Source organism: Hylobates moloch, unplaced genomic scaffold (assembly GCF_009828535.3).
Source record: "Hylobates moloch isolate HMO894 unplaced genomic scaffold, HMol_V3 SCAFFOLD_55, whole genome shotgun sequence".
NCBI classification, from domain to species: domain Eukaryota; kingdom Metazoa; phylum Chordata; class Mammalia; order Primates; family Hylobatidae; genus Hylobates; species Hylobates moloch.
The window spans coordinates 596,560-616,219 of NW_026652330.1; the positions used below are offsets into that span (position 1 = coordinate 596,560).

The window sequence follows — 19,660 nt, forward strand, 5'->3', positions numbered from 1 at the left end:
GTGGAGAGGGCCTCCGGAGGTGGCTTTCCCAGGGCCCTGGGAAGCAGCGGCCTGTTTGAATGACAAAGGTTCCCTGGAGAGCAAAGGAAAGCTCTAGAGGATGGGAATGTGGGAGGAGGAGGGTCAGAAGGGTGGGGAGGAAGCTGCCCCGTGGGCTCCCATCTGCAGCGGCCCTTTCAAGTCCTGCTAAACCCTTAACAATAAGAGGAACTGACCAGTGGACACACGCAAAGGATGATTAACGTAGTTCACTGAAGAAATACAAAAACCTGTGAAAACGCTAGAAATCCCAAAGTACAAATGAAAAAAGAGTCTGCTTTTTCCTATCTATAGAACTGGTCAAGATAATAGAAGTGAAAACACCAGATGTTGGTGAGGTGTGGGAAAGGGAGTGCTTTTTTCACTGCTAAGGAGGTAAATTGTACCACTTTTCTGCAGGACCATGTCACAGTATGTACAAAAGCCTTTAAAAGAATTAGAATTTGCCTTAGCAATTCTGTTTCTGGGCCATATCCTAAAATAAAAGATTATTTATCCCAGCCTTATTTATAACTGGGAAAAACTGGAAATTCTCTAAATGTTCAATGACAGGGAATTGGGTAAGTAGGTTATGCCTCATTCGCAGACTGAAGACTGCAGAAATTAACTGTCACGTTCTTGAAGAATATGAAAGACATGGGAAACACCGAAGATAAGCTGGGAAGTGAAAAGAGGAAGTCGTAAAACAGCATGACTCCAATTTTATACAGTGACTGTATAAATAATATCTACCATGCATGGTGCTGGACTGGGAGCCAATCCCAGTCTCCCATTCGAGCATCACAGCAGCCCTGGAAAGATGATTCTAGTAACTGCATGAAAAAAATATATAGATATATATTGAATATACATATTATATATATTGAATATATATATTTTGCATATATATTATGTATATATTGAATATATATATTCAAAAAATATACTACACTTGATCTTAGCCAAAAGGCCGAGAAGCCAAAAAATATATATGTGAGGAAATTCAACAAAATGTTAACAGCAAGGGGAGAGGGCATGTGTTTTTACTTTTTTCCTTTATACTTCCTAATCTTTTCCCAATTTTCTTTTTTTTTTTTTTTTTGAGACGAGTTTCATTCTCATTGCCCAGTCTGGAGTGCAGTGGCACGATCGCAGCTCACTCACTGCAGCCTCCGTCTCCCAGGTCCAATTCTCCTGCCTCAGCCTCCCAAGTAGCTGGAATTACAGGTGCCCGCCAACATGCCCAGCTAATTTTGTGTTTTTAGTAGAGATGGGGTTTCACCATGTTGGTCAGGCTGGTCTCGAACTCCTGATCTCAGGTGATCCACCCGCCTCGGCCTCCCAAAGTGCTGAGACTACAGGGGTGAGCCACCACACCCGGCCCCAATTTTCTTCAATAAAAAATATAATGAAGACATTACAAAATTTGAAATCACAAAAATCATTTGTTCAAAAATATCTTCAGGATCCCCTGTTTTGGGGGGTGGGTGGAAGTTTTCTCTTTATTAATTTACTGGGGTTGCCATAACAAAGTACTACAAATTAAGGGGCTTAAACAACAAAAATGTATTATCTCACAGTTCTGGAGGCTAGAAGTCTCACATTAAGGTGTTGGCAGGGTTAGTTCCTTTGGAGGGCTGTAAGGGAGAATCTGTTCCATGCCTCTCTGGTATGGAACATGCCAGGTGAATTCTGGTAGCTTCCCATGTTCTTTGTCTTGTTTCTTCTTGTGTCTCTTCCCAACTTTTTTCCTCTATGCTCGTCCATCTCCTTGTCCAAATTTCTGTGCCCTCCAGCCAGTTTTTTTTTTTTTTTTTTTTTTTTTTTTTTTTGAGATGGAGTTTCGCTGTTATTGCCCAGGCTAGAGTGCAGAGGTGCTGTCTTGGCTCACTGCAAACTCTGCGTCTTGGGTTCAAGCGATTCTCCTGCCTCAGCCTCCCAAGTAGCTGGGACTACAGGCGCATGCCACCATGCCTGGCTAATTTTGTATTTTTAGTAGAGACGGGGTTTCACCATGTTGGTCAGGCTGGTCTCAAACTGCCAACCTCAGGTGATCCGCCAGCCTCGGCCTCCCAAAGTGCTGGGATTACAGGCGTGAGCCACCGCCCTCGTCCCCAAATGTCCCCTTTTTATAAGGATACCTATCATATTGGTTTACGGTCTACCCTAATGGCTTCATTTTAACTTGATTACCTCTGTAAAGACCCTGTCTCTAAATAAGGTCATATTCTATGGTACAAGGGATTAGGACTTCAACTTATGAATTGAGAGGGGAGGGGCATAAAGTTTGCTCCCTCTGAGATGGGTGTGGCAGGGAGGGGAAGTCGTCTGTAGGGGTGAGAGTCTATGTTGCACCACTGTGTGACCTTGGGGAGGTTCTTTAGACTTCATAGACTGGGGCTGACATTACTAACCCTCCAGGGTTGTAGTGAATGAGGGTAATTGCTAAAAAGTCCCTTCCCCGGGTTGGTCATCCCTAGGAAGTATCTTATCTGTCCCTTGTTCCTTATCAACATGGACGGCTGGAAGAGCACTGGCCCAAGGACATCGCATGGAGCTGGTTTGAGTTCTAGCCCCGTCTCTAGCTGTATGGTCCCTGTGAGCCTCTGTTTCCTCATTTGTGAGATGCGAAAAGTATCTATTGAGTTGTAGCTAGAAGATAAGATGAGGAAAGCCAATGGCAGTAAGAATGTTCTAGAAGACAGGAGACGGTGGAAGGCATCAGCCTGATTAGTCTGAGGTAGCTGGCCTCTCCTTTAGGAAGTTTTCCTTGAACCCCACAACTTGGATTAGACTCTCCCTGCCATCCTGGGCTCCCGTAGTCTCCTCTGCTACCCTCCACACCCCACCCCTCTGTTATGGCACTTGTCACACCCTACCATAGCTGTCTCTCTAGAATTATAGAAGGCTCCATGAAGGAAGAGACCATCACCTGTGCATGCCTGTTAAAGTAGCAAATACGAATGAAAAAATAGTAAAACCCACTGCTGGCAATGTTGCAGGTGTTGAGGCTCAGAACAAGATAGCCCAATGTATGGCACTTTGGCATGCTGAGTACTTGAACTCAAAGAGAAGCAAAATATCCAGTCCCTGTGTCTCCCGCTCCTCTTTCTCCCTTGAAGCAAATCACAGAAAACAGAATTCCTCTTCCCCAAAGCACGTCGTAGAAACTAGAACCTCTCTCCCCCTAAGCCAGCCATAAAATCTAGAAAGGCTACACTCTCCCTTTTCCCTTGCCCCTTGAAGACCCTCATCCCAGAGCAGTCCTGCCTCATATGCTGGAGGAAGGAATGCTGCGCAAAGAGACCAAAAAGAATCTGGATAGGCTTTGCTGGACCTCCGCGCTCAGTCTGTTACCATGAGGTCATGCCCCTTTGTCCAATCACATCTCCACATGGCTGTTCATTCTTCATTGAACCTAAACACAAAACACAGTTTTCTCTGGGTTTTTGGGTCTTTATTTCTGAAGGCTCCTATGTCACGTAAAACTTTGATTCAATAAATTTGTTGTGCATTTTTCTTGTTAATCTGTCTTTTATTATAAGAATAACCTTGCTTGGTGTGGTGGCTCACGCCTGTAATCCCAGCACTTTGGGAGGCTGAGGCGGGCGAATCACCTGAGGTCGGGGGTTCAAGACTAGCCTGACCAACATGGAGAAACCCCATCTCTACTAAAAATACAAAATTAGCCTGGCGTGGTGGTACATGCCTGTAATCCCAGCTATTTGGGAGGCTGAGGCAGGAGAATCGCTTGAGCCTGGGGGATGGAGTTTGCGGTGAGCTGAGATCGTACCATTGCACTCCAGCCTGGGTGACAGAGTGAGACTCCGTCTCAAAAAAAAACAATAACCTTATGATGGATGAGGAAAGGTATCATACCTTTCCTGTATACATAGTGGTGATGTGAATAAACACAATCTTTCTGAAGAACTATTTAGCAGTTCTCATAAAAGCCACACACTTAAGTATAACCCCTGACCAAGAGAAACCAGTTTGGGGGAATATATTCCAAGTATCTAATGCAAAGGTGAAAAAAAAAACAAACAAACTTACTGTATAAAGATATTTTGAGCTGACTATGTGTCATGAAGAAGAGTGGAAAAATAATGGTGCAATGAATTTGTAAACTGCAAACGATGGCAGCTTGGTCCACACTGTGACAATTCAGCACAGTCCAGGAAACATTAACTGAGTACAGAGCGTGTGTGAGGTCCTGGATTCCACTCTGGGAACCCAGACAGGTCCCTGCACCAATTAGTGGGTAGACAGGCAGGTAGACTATCACCATATAGTGTGAGCAGATGAGAGGAGTGGGGGTGAGCACATGCGGAGGAGCTAACTCATGGGAAGGAGGGTCAGGAGAGCTTCTTGCAGGGGGAGATACCTGGGCTGGCTTCAAGTGGACAGTGGTGGGAAGGAGAATAAACAACCTAGATGAAGGCGAGGGGCATTTGCGAAATGGCAAATCATAGGTGTGGCTGGAGGGTGGAATACATGCGGGCTTGATGAGGCTGGAGAATATGACCAGAGGCCAGATCATCAAGGGCCTTGAATGCCAGTTCGTGCTTTACCCAGCAGAAGTGGAGAAGCCAACAGACATCTTTAAAGAGGTGAGCAAGAGGATCATCTTTGTGATTTAGGAAGATCATGGGGTCGCCATTTGGAGGATGGACTGGAAAGGCCAGCAGGCAGGGGGAGCCTGTTGTAGGGTCCAGGTAAGACATGGTGACAAGGCCTGGGGATGGAGAGAGGGAGGCAAGGTCATGAGATATTTATGAGCCAAAAGTGACAGATAACTCTTGGTGACTGACAGGATGCTGGGGGAGAGGCAGAGGCAGGATTGTGGCAGGTAGTGCCAGCAACTGAGCAGGGAACATGAGAGGATGAGCCCGTTTGGGGGGAAAAGGGATGAGTCCAGTTTGGTATCTGTTGGGTTTGAAGTACCCGTGGGACGCCCAGATGGACAGGGCAGCAGGCAGCTGGGTATATGAATCTGGAGCTCAGGAGAGAGGACTGGGCAGAAGATTAGGTTTGGAAGGAATAGACTAGAGGTATGAATTGGAGCCCAGGGCCACCAGAGCCCACCCTGGGAAACAGTTTAGTAGGGGAGAAGTACCTGGACAGCGCCCACTGTAAAGGGTCGGAGGAGCAGCAGGCACTCTGGAAAGGATCTTGAGAAAGATCCGAGAGGTGAAAAACCAGGAAGATGTGTCTCATAGAAGCCCAGGGAGGAGAGTGCAAAAGGGGAACAAGAGCAACAGTATTTTAAGTGTTCAGTTTTTGCAAATTAAAACCACAATGAGATACCACTTTGCCTTAATGCAAGAATGACCATAATTAAAAAGTCAAAAGACAATAGCTGTTGGTGTGGATATGGTGAAAAGGGAATACTTTTACACTGCTGGTGGGAATGTAAATTAGTACAATCACTATGGAAAACAGTATGGAGATTCCTTGAAGAACTAAAAGTAGATCTACTACGTGATCCAGAAATCCCACTACTAGGTATATACCCAAAGGAAAAAAAGTCGTTATATGAAAACGACACCTGCACACACGTTTTTAGCAGCACAATTCGCAATTGCAAAGATATGGAACTGACCTAAGTGCCTATCCACAAATGGATAAAGAAAATGCGGTATATATACACCATGGAATACTACTCAGCTATAAAAAGGAATGAAATAATGTCTCTTGCAGCAACTTGGATGGAGCTGGAGGCCATTATTCTAAGTGAAGTAACCCAGAAATGGAAAACCAAATATTGTACATTCTCACTTTTAAGTGGGAGCTAAGCGGCCGGGCATGGTGGCTCACGCCTGTAATCCCAGCACTTTGGGAGGTCAAGGCGGGCAGATCACGAGGTCCATAGTTCAAGACCAGCCTGGCCAACATGGTGAAACCCCGTCTCTACTAAGAATACAAAAATTAGCCGAGTGTGGTGGCACATGCCTGTAATCCCAGCTACCTAGGAGGCCTAGGCAGGATAATCGCTTGAATCCGGGAGGCGGAGGTTGCAGTGAGCCGAGATTGAGCCACTGCATTCCAGCCTGGGTGACAGAGCAAGACTCCATCTTGGGGAAAAAAAAAACAGTAGGAGCTAAGCTATGAGGATGCAAAGGCATAAGAATGATATAATGGACTCTGGGGACTCGGGTGGGAAGCTTGGGAGGGGGTGAGGGATAAAACACTACATATTGGGTAGAATGTACACAGCTTGGGAGAACTAGAATGTCCGAAATCCCCACTAGAGAACTTATCTATGTAACCAAAAACCACCTGTACCCCAAAAACTACTAAAATAAAAAGTGTCCATTTCTGAGTGGAAGCCTCAATAACTGCCTCTTCTTGCTGTCAGACGGAGGAACCCCCTCCCCAGGACTTCCTGGGCTCCCTGCCTCCTCAGCTGGAACTCTGAATACCCCAACTACCTATGTGTCCTTCACTGGCCCCAAGGCCTTTCTGGGTCTGGTTTCTTCCTCTGTCCAAGTAACATTGTGATTCCTCTGCCTGCCCTCCAGCAGGAATCAGTGCTTCAGATGAGAAACTGACGAAAGTGGTTTATAAACTGCCCAGGGAATGATCCTGATTCATCCCTTTTCAAATCTCAGGTCTTCCACCAGAGGCTTGGTTGGTTTTGTTTTCTCTTCTCTTGGAGGCTCCTTGGCTCACACTTCTCTCCTCTGGCCATGTCTCTGTTCCGACCTGCTTGATGGTGGCTGGTCTGTGGCTGGCCCATCCTGGGGTTTACTGAGTCATCAATTCAGCCCTGATTTATTGATGGCAACTCAGTTCTGGGGCCAGCTCCTTGCTTCATTGTTCCTCCCTCTCCTATATCTTTAAGATCTTCTCCTGTCTTTCTCATCTTTTTTCCCCTAAGAGACTCAAAGATACACCATATTTTAAAACAGGAAAAAAATCCCTCTTCTGCTTCTAGCCCTCCTCCAGCTCTCCCTTCATCTGCATCCCCTCTTAACCAAGTGTCTGAAATAATCATCGAGGGTGGTCCTGGTGGCTCATGCCTGTAATCCCAGCACTTTGGGAGGCCGAGGTGGGAGGATTGTTTGAGCCCAGAAATACTAGACCATCCTGGGCAATACAGGGAAACCGTGTGTCTACAAAAAACTTTTAAAAATTTAGCTGGGCATGGTGGTGTGTGCCTGTAGTCCCAGCTACTCACTATACAGGAGGCCGAGGTGGGAGGATCACTTGAGCCTGGGAGGTGGAGGTTGCAGTGAGCTGAGATTGTGCCACTGCACTCCAGTCTGGAGACTGTCTCAAGGCTGGGCACGGTGGCTCACGCCTGTAATTCCAGCACTTTAGGAGGCTGAGGCAGGCGGATCACAAGGTCAGGAGTTCGAGACTTGCCTGACCAACATGGTGAAACCCCATCTCTACTAAAATTACAAAAATTAGCCGGGCATGGTGGCACACACCTGTAATCCCAGCTACTTGGGAGGCTAAGGCAGGAGAACTGCTTGAACCCGGGAGGCAGAGGTTGCAGTGAGGTGAGATCGCGCCACTGCACTCCAGCCTGGGCAACGGAGCAAGACTCCTTCTCAAAAAAAAAAAAAAAAAAAAAGACCTTGTCTCAAAAAAATATATAATGCAAAATAATAAAATAATCACCTACGTTTCTTTACCTCCTCTTTGTTGATCCTCTACAATCTGGCTTCCACTTCCACCTCTCCACTGAAACTCTTTGTAAAGAAAATTGCAGTGGGTTGAATAGTGACCCCCCAAAAGACGTGTCCAAGTCCTAATCCCTGGAACCTGTGAATGTGACCCTAGTTGGACAAAATGTAATTAAGAATCTCAAGATGAGGCCAGGCACGGTGGCTCACACCTATAATCCTAGCACTTTGGAAGGCCGAGGTGGGCGGATCACCTGAGGTTGGAGTTTGAGACCAGCCTGACCAATATGGAGAAACCCTGTCTCTACTAAAAATACAAAATTAGCCGGGCGTGGCGGCGCATCCCTGTAATCCCAGCTACTCCGGAGGCTGAGTCAGGGGAAATGCTTGAACCTGGGAGGCAGAGGTTGCAGCGAGCCGAGATCGCACCATTGCACTCCAGCCTGGGCAACAAAAGCCAAACTCTGTCTCAAAACAAACAAACAAACAAACAAAACAAAACAAAAAAGAATCTCAAGATGAGATCATCCTGGATTTAGGGTGGGCCCTAAATGCAATAACAAGTGTCCTTATAAGAGCAAATCAGAGGGAGACTGGAGACAGAGACACAGAGCAGGACGGCCATGTGGACATAGAGGCAGAGATTAGAGCAGTACAGTTCTAAACCACAACACCAAGGACTGCCGGCAGTCACCAGGAGCCAGGAGAGGGGCATTAGTCAGCGCCCCTTCAGAGCCTCCAAAGAGCCATCTCTGGAGACACTGCCCTCCAGAGCTGTAAGAAAATATGCTTCTGAGCTGGGTGCGGTGGCTCACACCTGTAATCCTAGCACTTTGGGAGGCCGAGGTGGGCGGATCACGAGGTCAGGAGTTCGAGACCAACCTGACCAACATGGTGAAACCCTGTCTCTACTAAAAATACAAAAATTAGCCGGACATGGTGGCGCATGCCTGTAATCCCAGCTACTCAAGAGGCTGAGGCAGGAGAATGGCGTGAACCTAGGAGGCAGAGGTTGCAATGAACCGAGATTGTGCCATGCACTCCAGCGTGGGCAACAGAGCAAGACTCCGTCTCAAAAAAACAAAAAGAAAAAGAAAATACGCTTCCGTCATTCTGAGCCACTCAGTTTGTAGCAGTGTGTTATGGCAGCTGCGGGAAACTAGTATAGTAGTAATAAGAGCAGCCAGCATTTATGAAGTGCCTACCCTGTGCCAGGCACAATTCTAAGTCCCCCCTGCCCCAGCGAAATGAAGTAGACACACAGTAATAGAAGCAAGATTAACACAACCTATTACTAGTTACTGACGGTTTGTCCCGTCTTTGGTATTTAAAAATTGAACCTTACACTGAAGGTTCAATAATACTGAATTTTATCTGAGGGTAGAAGAAGAACGTTTTATTATTTTTCTCTTTTACAGAGAAGGAGGCTGCAGTCCAAAAACTTACATTGCCCGAGGTCATACAATGAATAGCTGTGGAGCTAGGGTTTTAGTCCTAGTAGGTCCTGTGCACGCTCTTAACTGATTTGCACTTCTTCTGAGGCTACTGGTGAGAGGAAACTAATAAGGCTGATGGGTGAACTGACCGAGGCATGGGTTCTGTACAACTGGAAGGATGGAAGAGGCCAAGGGATTGGTGAGTTAGAGAAAAAGATTCACCAGGATGAGATTGGTAGGATAAGCCTGGTCTAGAGAGGCTGAGAGATAGGGAGGAAGAGATTGGGGGCCTCGATAACCTCATAGAGCAAGTGTCCCTGGAGCAGGAAAGCCAAAGGTATCTATGGTCATCCAGGAAACACTGGAATCTAAGATCCCAGAACCGGGTAATGATAAGGTTTAGATCCGGCCATGGGGGTCATCAGCTGAACAAAAGTAGAGTTTGTCAATAGACTCCGCTAGGTTGAGAAACCTGGAGGACAAAGGTGATGCTGAAGGAAGTGATAAACTGCTCTGGAGTTCAAAGCATTGAGTAATCACTCCTTGTGCTTATCATGAAAAACATTGAAACCTGAGTTCATTCTTGAACAATAGATGGGAGAGGACAGATGTGAAAGTGGGAAGCCTTTCAAGGTGAAGGTACAGCCAAAGTCATGGAAGGGTGAAAGCAGGGGGCATATAGTTTTAAGTTGGTTGTACTGTGCATGGCACAGTGTGATGGGAATTATGCCTAGGCTTTGAAAGTGTCCTGATTTGGGCACCTCACAAAGTAGATGCTGAATCAAAGATTTAATAGGGTGGGCAAGTATTTTATTTGAGAGGATGTTGAAGGGAGCACTGTGAAGGAGTGGCGAAGAGAGGCAGAGAAGAGAGGAGAGCCAATCAAAGATGAGTAAGTTGGGTAACTGAGGACCCTCTGAGAGACTCTGTACAACACACTTTAGAATTGTTCCACAGAGAGGCAATGATGTTGGAGTATTTGTCTGTCTATTCTGGTAGGTCCAGAATTCCGGTGGTTGAGGGGTGCTCCCCGGGACATCAACTCCCTGGCTATTCAACCCTGCCCAGGTGGGTGAGCCAGCTCCAGCCACCAGAGAAAGCCCTGGGGCAGAGGACTGTGGATGCTTGAGGCATGAAACCACCAGTGTGTACAAGAATCCTTCACAAAATCTGTAGGTGACTTTCCAGATGGGCTAAGGGGCATGGGCAGGGTACAAATAGCACCTGTTTTAGAAAGGAAAGTGAGAAGTGTTCATGGAGGCCCTGCAGTCCCACTAGAGATTTGCTGTTTATTTCTTAGGCAATGAGAAGCTCTCACCAGCTCCGGAATGTGCTGTGGGAAGAGGAGGTGAGATGGGATGCAGTGGATCCTGGGCAGAGGCTGTGTGCGCAGCAGGGCCGGGGGAGTGGGAAGATGGACGGGAGGGGACGGCCTGGTGAAAGACCATTGCAGGGTTTGAATGAACAGGATTTGGCAACTGATTGGGTGTGGTGCAGGGGTGGGGTGAATGAGCAGGGGAAAGACAGAATACCAAGAGCATGGTGCATCTCAGCAGGAATGAACATCTCTAGGACATGTCTTATTTAGGAAGCATCAAAAGGGTGAAGCTAGCAGGGAACACTATGTGCTGAACAGACCAGGAAATCTTTTCTGAGCATTAGTCAGTTGGATTTCTCTTACCTTTAGCTTCCTTAAAAATTATAATAAAGTCCATTTTTATTTATTTTATTATTTATTGATTGAGATGGAGTCTCACTCTGGTGCCCAGGCTGGAGGGCACTGGCACAATCTCAGCTCACTGCAACCTCTGTCTCCCGGGCTCAAGCAATTCTCCTGCCTCAGCTTCCCACGTAGCTGGGACTACAGGCACGTGCCTCCACGCCCGGCTGATTTTTGTATTTTTAGTAGAGACGGGGTTTCACCATGTTGGCCAGGCTGGTCTCAAACTCCTGAGCTCAAGTGATCCACTTGCCTTGCCCTCCCAAAGTGCAGGAATTACCGGCGTGAGCCATCGCACCAGCCTGTCAGTGTCTTTCTCTTTCTGCAGCCACGTGACCCTTGGTTAGTCCAGCTCTGTTGACCCTGATGGACTTTTTCCCTGTTTGTTACAGGAATTGGGTCTCTTTGATTCGTACCTCCCCATAGACTGAAAACTTATTGAGGACAGATTATATCTGATTTATCTTCATATCCCCAGTACACAGCATATAATACACCTCAATGGATACTGGATGATGAGAATAATGATGATAGTTTCCATTTATTGGGTGTTTAATCTGTGTCAGACACTGTGGTGAGCCCTTTTCAGATATTACTTCATCTCATGATTGGTATATTAAAACTTCTTGGCCAGGCACAGTGGCTTCGGGAGGCCAAAGTGGGCAGATCACTTGAGGTCAGGAGTTCAAGGCCAGCCTGGCCAACATGATGAAACCCAATCTCTACTAAAAATACAAAAATTAGCTGGGTGTGGTGGCAGGTGCCTGTAATCCCAGCTGCTCAGGGGGCTGAGGCGGGAGAATCACTTGAACCTGGGAGGTGGAGGTTGCAGTGAGCCGAGATCATGCCACTGCACTCCAGCCTGGGTGACAAAGCGAGACTCCATCTCAAAAAACAACAAAAACAAAAACAAAAAAACTTCTTTGGTTGTGGGTAACAAAATTAAACTCAAACTGACTTAGGAAAAAATAAAAAAGATGTATAGCACCTAATTGAAAGTTCCATGAATCAGTCTAGCTTTAGGCTTGTCTGGAACCAGGCACTCAAACACTGTTTCAAGGAGGCTTTTTCTCCATCTTTTGGCTTGGCTTTCTTCTGTACTGGCTTTGTTTTTAGAAAGATGCTCATTGTACTTAGCAACCCCAGCAGAAAAAGAGCATCTTTTCTTCAACACATCCAGCGAGGGGTCCACGACAGACCTTCAGTGCATCAGCTTGGGTGTGTGCACAATTCTGGACCAATCATATAATCAGGGAGATCAAATTTGCTAACTGGCCACACTTAGGTTATATCCCCATCCCTGAAGCCATGGGAAGGGGTCAATCTACCCAAATTTAAAGGAAAATCAGATGCTATCTATCTTTGTCCAGACAATGAGCAGAAAGAAACAATAGCTACTTTCTATAATAGGTATCCTTGTTTTCCAGATAAAGAAACTGAGGCACAACAAAAGGAAGTACCTGCCAAACATTACTAGCAGGTGAAAAGGCAGGATTGAATTCAGGTCTCTTTCCTTAGAGCCTGTGCTCTTCCAGGGCAACAGATAGGGTCTTTCTCATTTCTGGGTCCCCTCACTCATGCCCCCAAGATCTTAGCCTACAATGGGCCCTCGATTCCAGTGGTCCTCAAAGTGTGGTCCGTGGACCATGCAAATCAGCTAACTCCTTGTTCCTAGACCACAGTGAGTTAAGTACCAAAATCCTGAGTAAAAAATTAGAAATGTTTTATAGTAATTTGGAATTGCCACAGCATGCAAGGGCTGTGACCTGAAAAGATGGGTCTGAGATTGATTGTAGATAATTCGAGAAACACTGCTCTATTCAGTTATACCTAGAAGGAAGGCATGAGCAGTGGGCCTGCAGAGGAAAGCATGGGGCCTCCAATGGATCCACCACAGGGAGGCAGGTGGGCAGACTGCCCATCCTACCAGTCAGATGGTGGTCTCCTCTTGGCCAGCCCAGAGAAGTCTTCCTAGGAACCCCACTATTACCATAGGCCGCTGCAGCTGATGAGCCTCTCCCACTTCACAAGAAAGGCAGGCAGGGAGGCTCAGGCCCAGGCAGCTCCAGCGCCCAAGGGCTCTTGGTTCTGGTCCAGCTGGATACTGGCCGATCCAGCCCAGGGCCTGCAGACATCTGGCACCGTCCGCCTGGGCTGCACCCACCCCGTGCTTCCACCCTGTGCCTAGAGGGAAGATGATGGCTGACACAGACTCGGTGGAAAAGCCACCCCAAAACCAGAATTTATTTTTAAGCTGAGGTGGAAGGTCAGCTCCAGGGACACGCTGCCACCTCCCGTCTTGACATGGGCCTCCTCGAGTTGGCACGAGGATGTAGCATGGCTCCCATCCTTGCTTCCCCTTTGGTTGGACACTCTCCAATGCCATGGTCACGCACCAACAGAGCAGCTCCAAGAAAGAGCATTTTCCAAAGCCCAGATGACTCAGTGGTGAGTGTGACCAGAGGGGAGGTTCAGCAGCCAGCTCAGACCTTTGTTTGGGAGTTAACGATTCCTCCATGCTGATTTCACCTGCCTGTTCTATCGTGCCCAGTGCAGTGAAAACACCCCAGATACTCTGTATTACAAGGCCAGCTCTGCAATTTTGCTGAGTAACTGTAGGCTGCTCACATCATCTTTCTGTATTTCAATGAGATGACTGCATTTGGAAAAGGTTGGTGCACCCACATCACAAGCCAATTGTGGGGGCGAACTGAGGTAATGCTGTAAAGCACCTCCTATGCACAGACCCATAGAGCATGGGAGTGGATATGAGAATGTTCCCTCACTCCTTCCAGGAAGCTGGGAGCTGACAAGGACTCAGGCTCAGTCACTTCCAGCTGTGTGACCATGGGTAGGTTTCTCAGCTTCCCTGAGCCTTGATCATCTCATTTATAAAGAACAAAATACCCAAGTGGCAAGGCTGGCGGTAGGAGTAAATGCAACCGAATATGCAGAAGAGTGTGGCACACAGTAGATACTCACTCTATGCTCATTTCTTTTTTTTTTTTTTTTTTTTTGTTTTGAGACAGAGTCTCGCTCTGTCGCCCAGGCTGGAGTGCAGTGGCGCAATCTCGGCTCACTGCAAGCTCCGCCTCCCGGGTTCACGCCATTCTCCTGCCTCAGCCTCCGAGTAGCTGGGACTACAGGCGCCCGCCACCACGCCCGGCTAATTTTTTTGTATTTTTAGTAGAGACGGGGTTTCACCGTGGTCTCGATCTCTTGACCTCGTGATCCGCCCGCCTCGGCCTCCCAAAGTGCTGGGATTACAAGCGTGAGCCACCGCGCCCGGCTCTATGCTCATTAATTTCACACCTATTTATTGTTAATGCTAGAGACTAGGTCAACTAGGTCAGGCATTGAGGCTACTATGGTGAGCAAAGAAAGACATACCCTGGCCAGGCGCGGTGGCTCACGCTTGTAATCCCAGCACTTTGGGAGGCCGAGGTGGGCGGATCAGGAGATCAGGAGATCGAGACCATCCTGGCTAACACAGTGAAACCCTGTCTCTACTCAAAATACAAAAAAATTAGCCGGGCGTGGTGGCGGGCACCTCTAGTCCCAGCTACTCGGGAGGCTGAGGCAGGAGAATGGCGTGAACCTGGGAGGCGGAGCTTGCAGTGAGCCGAGATTGCGCCACTGCACTCCAGCCTGGGCGACAGAGCCAGACTCCATCTCAAAATAAATAAATAAATAAATAAATAAATAAATAAATAAATAAATAAATAAAAAATAAAAATACAAAAATTAGCCAGGTGTGGTGGTGTGTGACTGTAATCCCAGCTACCTGGGAGGCTGAAGCAGGAGAACCACCTGAACCCAGGAAGTGGAGGTTGCAGTGAGCAGAGATCGTGCCACTGCACTCCAGCCTGGGCGACAGAGTGAGACGCTGTCTCTAAATAAATAATAATGAAAAGGGAGACCAGAGAGCTGGCTTTCTATCCTTCCGTGCTCACACGCCAAGGAAACATGTGAGGACATTGTAAGAAGGTGGCTGTTTGCAAGCAAGAATAGAGCCCTCACCAGAAATGGAATCAGTTGCTGCCTTGATCTTGGAATTCCCAATCTTCAGAGCTGTGAGAAATAAATTTCTGTTGTTTAAGTCGGCCAGGCTACGGTATCTTGTCATGGCAGCCCCTAACTAATACAGCCCCTCTTCTGTATTTTCTTTCTTTTCTTTTCTTTTTCTTTTTTTTTTTTTTTTGAGACAGAGTCTCACTTCGTCAACCAGGCTGCAGTGCAGTGGTGTGATCTCAGCTCACTGAAACCTCTGCCTCCCCAGTTCAAGCGATTCCCCTGCCTCAGTATAATTCCCGAGTAGCTGGGATTACAGGTATGCACCACCACGCCCAGCTGTATTTTTTTTTTTATTAGTAGAGATGAGGTTTCACATGTTGGCCAAGCTGGTCTTGAACTCTTGACTTCAAGTGATCCACCCACCTCGGCCTCCCAAAGTGCGGGGATTACAGGCGTGAGCCACCGTGCCCAGCCTGTAACTTCTCAAAGGGGTCATACCTCCTTTCCCTCATGATGGGGGGCTTACAAACTCCCCAAAGCTCCTGTCCATTTTGGGAGAAGAGCTCTGTCTGTTAGCAAGTTCTTCCTTCTTTGGGGCAGAAACCTGCCTGCTGAAACTTCCACACGACAGTCCCAGCTGTCTTCGAGATTCACACAGAAAAAGACTATGCTGCCTTCCCTGTGCCCCTTCAGGTGTTTTCAGGCAGAGATCACAACCTTCTACCCATTTTAGGTTCCACGAGGACAGAGGCCGTGTCCGTTTGGTTTATTTCCGAGTCTCTGGCACCTTGCACAATAGTTGCCCCAGAAGAGAAGCCTTGCACTTGTCTGTTGGTTGAATGAACAAAACTATAATACTTTTCTCCGGGTTAAATATTTCTAGTTCCTTTAACTGTACCTCCAAGACTTTGGTTTTGAGCCTTTTCTCCGTTCTCCTTATCCCCCATATTTCTATGCTCATTCTTCAGAGATAGAATTTTTACTCCTGCAAAAGAATGAAGTTTTTATTCTTATGGCTTGATGGATTGTCAAACACTCCTCCTACGTCTTCCTTTCTGCTGCTCTGCCTTCTTTGTCTTTCCACAGTGATACAGACTCCCCGCTAGAAGACAAAGAATGTCATAAAAAGCACAAAAAGGGAAAGAAGGCCAGGGGCAGTAGCAGGCTCCTGTAATCCCAGCACTTTGGGAGGCCGAGGCACGTGGATCACCTGAGGTCAGGAGTTTGAGACCAGCCTGGCCAGCATGGCGAAACCCCATCTCTACTAAAAATACAAAAAATTAGTCCAGTATGGTGACAGGTATCTGTAATCCCAGCTACTCGGGAGGCTGAGGCAGCAGAATCGCTTGAACCCTGGAGGCAGTGGTTGCAGTGAGCTGAGATCTCGCCATTGCACTCCAACCTGGGCAACGAGAGTGAAATTCCATCTCTTAAAAAAAAAAAAAAAAAAAGGAAAGAAAAGCTGACACTTTTTGCGTTCACAAATGCTACCCCAAAGATGCACCATGGTGTTCAGAGGAGGCTAACCGAGGACCGGAGAGAGGCAAGGTGGTGTGGGTGTTCAGGATCGGAGCGCCGGAACCCAGCAGGACCGTGTGCCTATCTCAGTTCCACCATGCCAGAGCCGTGTGACCTGGGGCAGGTAGCAACATCTCTGAGCCTCAGTCTCCTCACCCCCTCATCCCTCCACCTCACAGGTGAAGAGTAACCCTGAGACACTGCCCTTAGCAATGTGCCTCCCACGGAACACCCTGGAGCACTGACGGTGATGATGAAGGGGTGGAGGGAGGTGGTGGGTCCTACAGTAGAAGGGTGAAGGCATCTCAGCCAGAAGGAGCTGGGTTCAAGTCCTAGCTCACTCCCTGACTGGTTGGGTCCCCTTAGACAAGTGACTTTACTTCTCCAAGCCTCTCACTCCTCATCAGGGAAAATAGAGACAATGATACCCTCCCCACAAAGTGGTTGGGAGGATTCACTGAACGGGTGGCATGGAAGTCCCCAGCACGGTGACATTCCCCTCAGCAGATGTTTCTGCGCTGTCCCTTCACGTGTGGCATGAACTCCTGTGTCTCCCTGTCAATGAGTCATTTGGAAGGAAAGGCTGGTTACTTTGAATAGACGCATAGCTCATTACTGAGAAGTCCTCACCGATGACTGTTGGAAAGAAGGCCTGTGTGTATTCATGCTCGAGTCCAGCCCCTGATCTGAACCCGTTTGAAATGCCTCCCTCCCTCCTGCCCCTCCTCCCTGTCCTCATCCTCCTTTTTCTTCTTCATAGTGATCTTGTTCTGGACCCGCTGAACTTGCTGCTGGACAGCACTTAGAATGGTGCCCTAATGCCTGGCACATAGTAGATACTTGAATATTTATTAAGTGAATAAATAAATGTTATAGAATAAAACTCAGTCCTTTTTTTAACTGGTGGAGGTAAGTCATTATTTCCTGCATTTGTGAATATTTTAAAATTACAAAATAAATTTATATTGATTCTAGAAAAATAATTAGAAAATAGAGTTGATTAAAAAGAAAAAATAACAGTTCCATGCAATCCTATTGTCCAGCCTTAACCACTGGGGTTAATTTGCTATACAGGTCCTTCCAGGCATTCTTCTATGCAAATACATTTAAATATTAATCAAGCATGTTGTTTGGTAACTGGCTTTATTTTTCTTTTCACTTAGTCATATTCTGAATGTCTCTTTGTTCATTGAATATTCTTCTAAATCATTTTTAGATTTTTAATATTTGTATGGTATCCTATCATATGAATGTCAAATGAGCAAATCTCTAATGTTGGACATTTAGGTTATTTCCAATTTTCTTCAAATGTTTTTTCTTTTCTTTTCTTTTTTTTTGAGACAGAGTCTCGCACTGTCACCCGGGCTGGTGTGCAGTGGTGCGATCTCGGTTCGCTGCAACCTCCGCCTCCAGGGTTCAAGTGATTCTCCTGCCTCAGCCTCCCAAGTAGCTGGGACTACAGGCACGTGCCACCACGCCCGGCTAATTTTTGTATTTTTAGTAAAGACAGGGTTTCACTATGTTGGCCAGGCTGGTCTCTAACGCCTGACCTTGTGATCTGCCCACCTCAGCCTCCCAAAGTGCTGGAATTACAGATGTGAGCCACCATGCCCAGCTTCTTCTTCTTCTTTGTTTTTTTTTTTTTTTTAAAGACAGGGGCTCGCTCTGTCACCCAGGCTGGAGTGCAATGGCACGATCTCTGCTCACTGCAAGCTCCGCCTCCCGGGTTCACACCATTCTCCTACCTCAGCCTCCTGAGTAGCTGGGACTACAGGTGCCCACCACCATGCCTGGCTAATTTTTTGTATTTTGTGTAGAGACGGGGTTTCACCGTGTTAGCCAGGATGGTCTCGATCTCCTGACCTCGTGATCCGCCCACCTCGGCCTCTCAAAGTGCTGGGATTACAGGCGTGAGCCACCGCACCCAGCAAAATTGGGAAATTTCAACACAGAAGTAGTACGTGACTTGTCAAAGGTCACACAGCTAGTGAGTTAAGTAGTGGGGCCTGATTAACATCCAGGCAGACAAGGATTCCAAGTCTGTGGGCTTAACCCCTACACTCTACTGTTTCTCAATGCTCAAATGAACATACCAGCAGCTAAATCTTGTACATATTTTTAGTTGTTTCTTTGCTATAAGTGCCTAGATGTGAAATGACTGGGCCAATGGGTATGCATATTTCACAGTTTTTAATGCAAGCTGTTCCAAACTGTGTTGCTGGGTTTTGAATGTGTCAACTCTGACTGTCTCCTACCCTCAATGGTCATAGCTTCCTGGTCTAGCAATCTAGGAATGTGGCAAAATTCTCCAAACCCTCTGAGGGCGTGTCCTCCTGCACCCGGGGCCTGTCTGTCTTCTCCTCAGGGAAGTCTTCATGGTCTCCAAGTCAGCAGCTCCCTCCTTTAATGCTTGTGTCCCCTTTTATGGCCCTGACTGTGCTGGACTGCAGCAGTGTGTGTTGAGCTCTGTGAGTTCCTGGAGGTGGGGCCTTTGACTGAGGCCATTTGTGTACTCAGTGCCTAGTGTGGGACTTGGTGTGCCTGGCGGCAGTGTCTGATCACCTCTGTTAAGTACACCAATGAGTGGAGTGTACATGTGGGGACAATTGGTACAGAGCATCTGACATTGGAATGGTTCTCAGCATTCCAGGCCACTGTTGTTTTTTTTTTTTTTTTGGAACAAAGTTTCGCTCTTGTTGCCCAGGCTGGAGCGCAATGGTGTGATCTCGGCTCGCTGCAACCTCTGCCTCCCGGGTTCAAGTGATTCTCCTGCCTCAGCCTCCTGAGTAGCTGGGATTACAGGCGCCTGCCACCACGCCCGGCTAATTTTTGCATATTTAGTAGAGACAGGGTTTCACCACGTTGACCAGGCTGGTCTTGAACTTCTGACATCAGGTGATCCACCCGCCTCAGCCTCCCAAAGTGCTGGGATTACAGGTGTGAGCCACCACGCCCGGCCACCAGGTCACTGTTTTATCCCTAACACTCCATCTGGTACCTGGCCCATCATAATATGCACTCAAAAATATAATTTGACGGAGTGCACAAATAAGCACTTATTGAATGAAGGAGTGCTTAGAAGCCTACTTTTATTCTTCCTCTAGTACCTATGTTCCATCATTTTTCTTATTTAAAAAAATTGGAAAATATAAAAAAGTATGAAGAAAAAAATAAAACGCATCCAATTCAACCACTCATCAATAATCACAGAAACATTTTGACAGGCATTCTCCCTGGCTTTTCTCTGTTCATAAAAACGACGCACTTTTTTTCTTTTTCTTTTTTTCTTTTTAAGAGATGAAGTATTGACCGGGCATGGT

The 19,660-nt window shown here is 47.0% G+C and overlaps 1 pseudogene; it reads right to left on the reverse strand.

Moving 5' to 3' along the window:
- Positions 1-911: 911 nt before the first annotated feature.
- On the reverse strand, positions 912-1,000 carry LOC116463736 (U2 spliceosomal RNA; annotated as a pseudogene).
- Between the last annotated feature and the right edge of the window lie 18,660 nt (positions 1,001-19,660).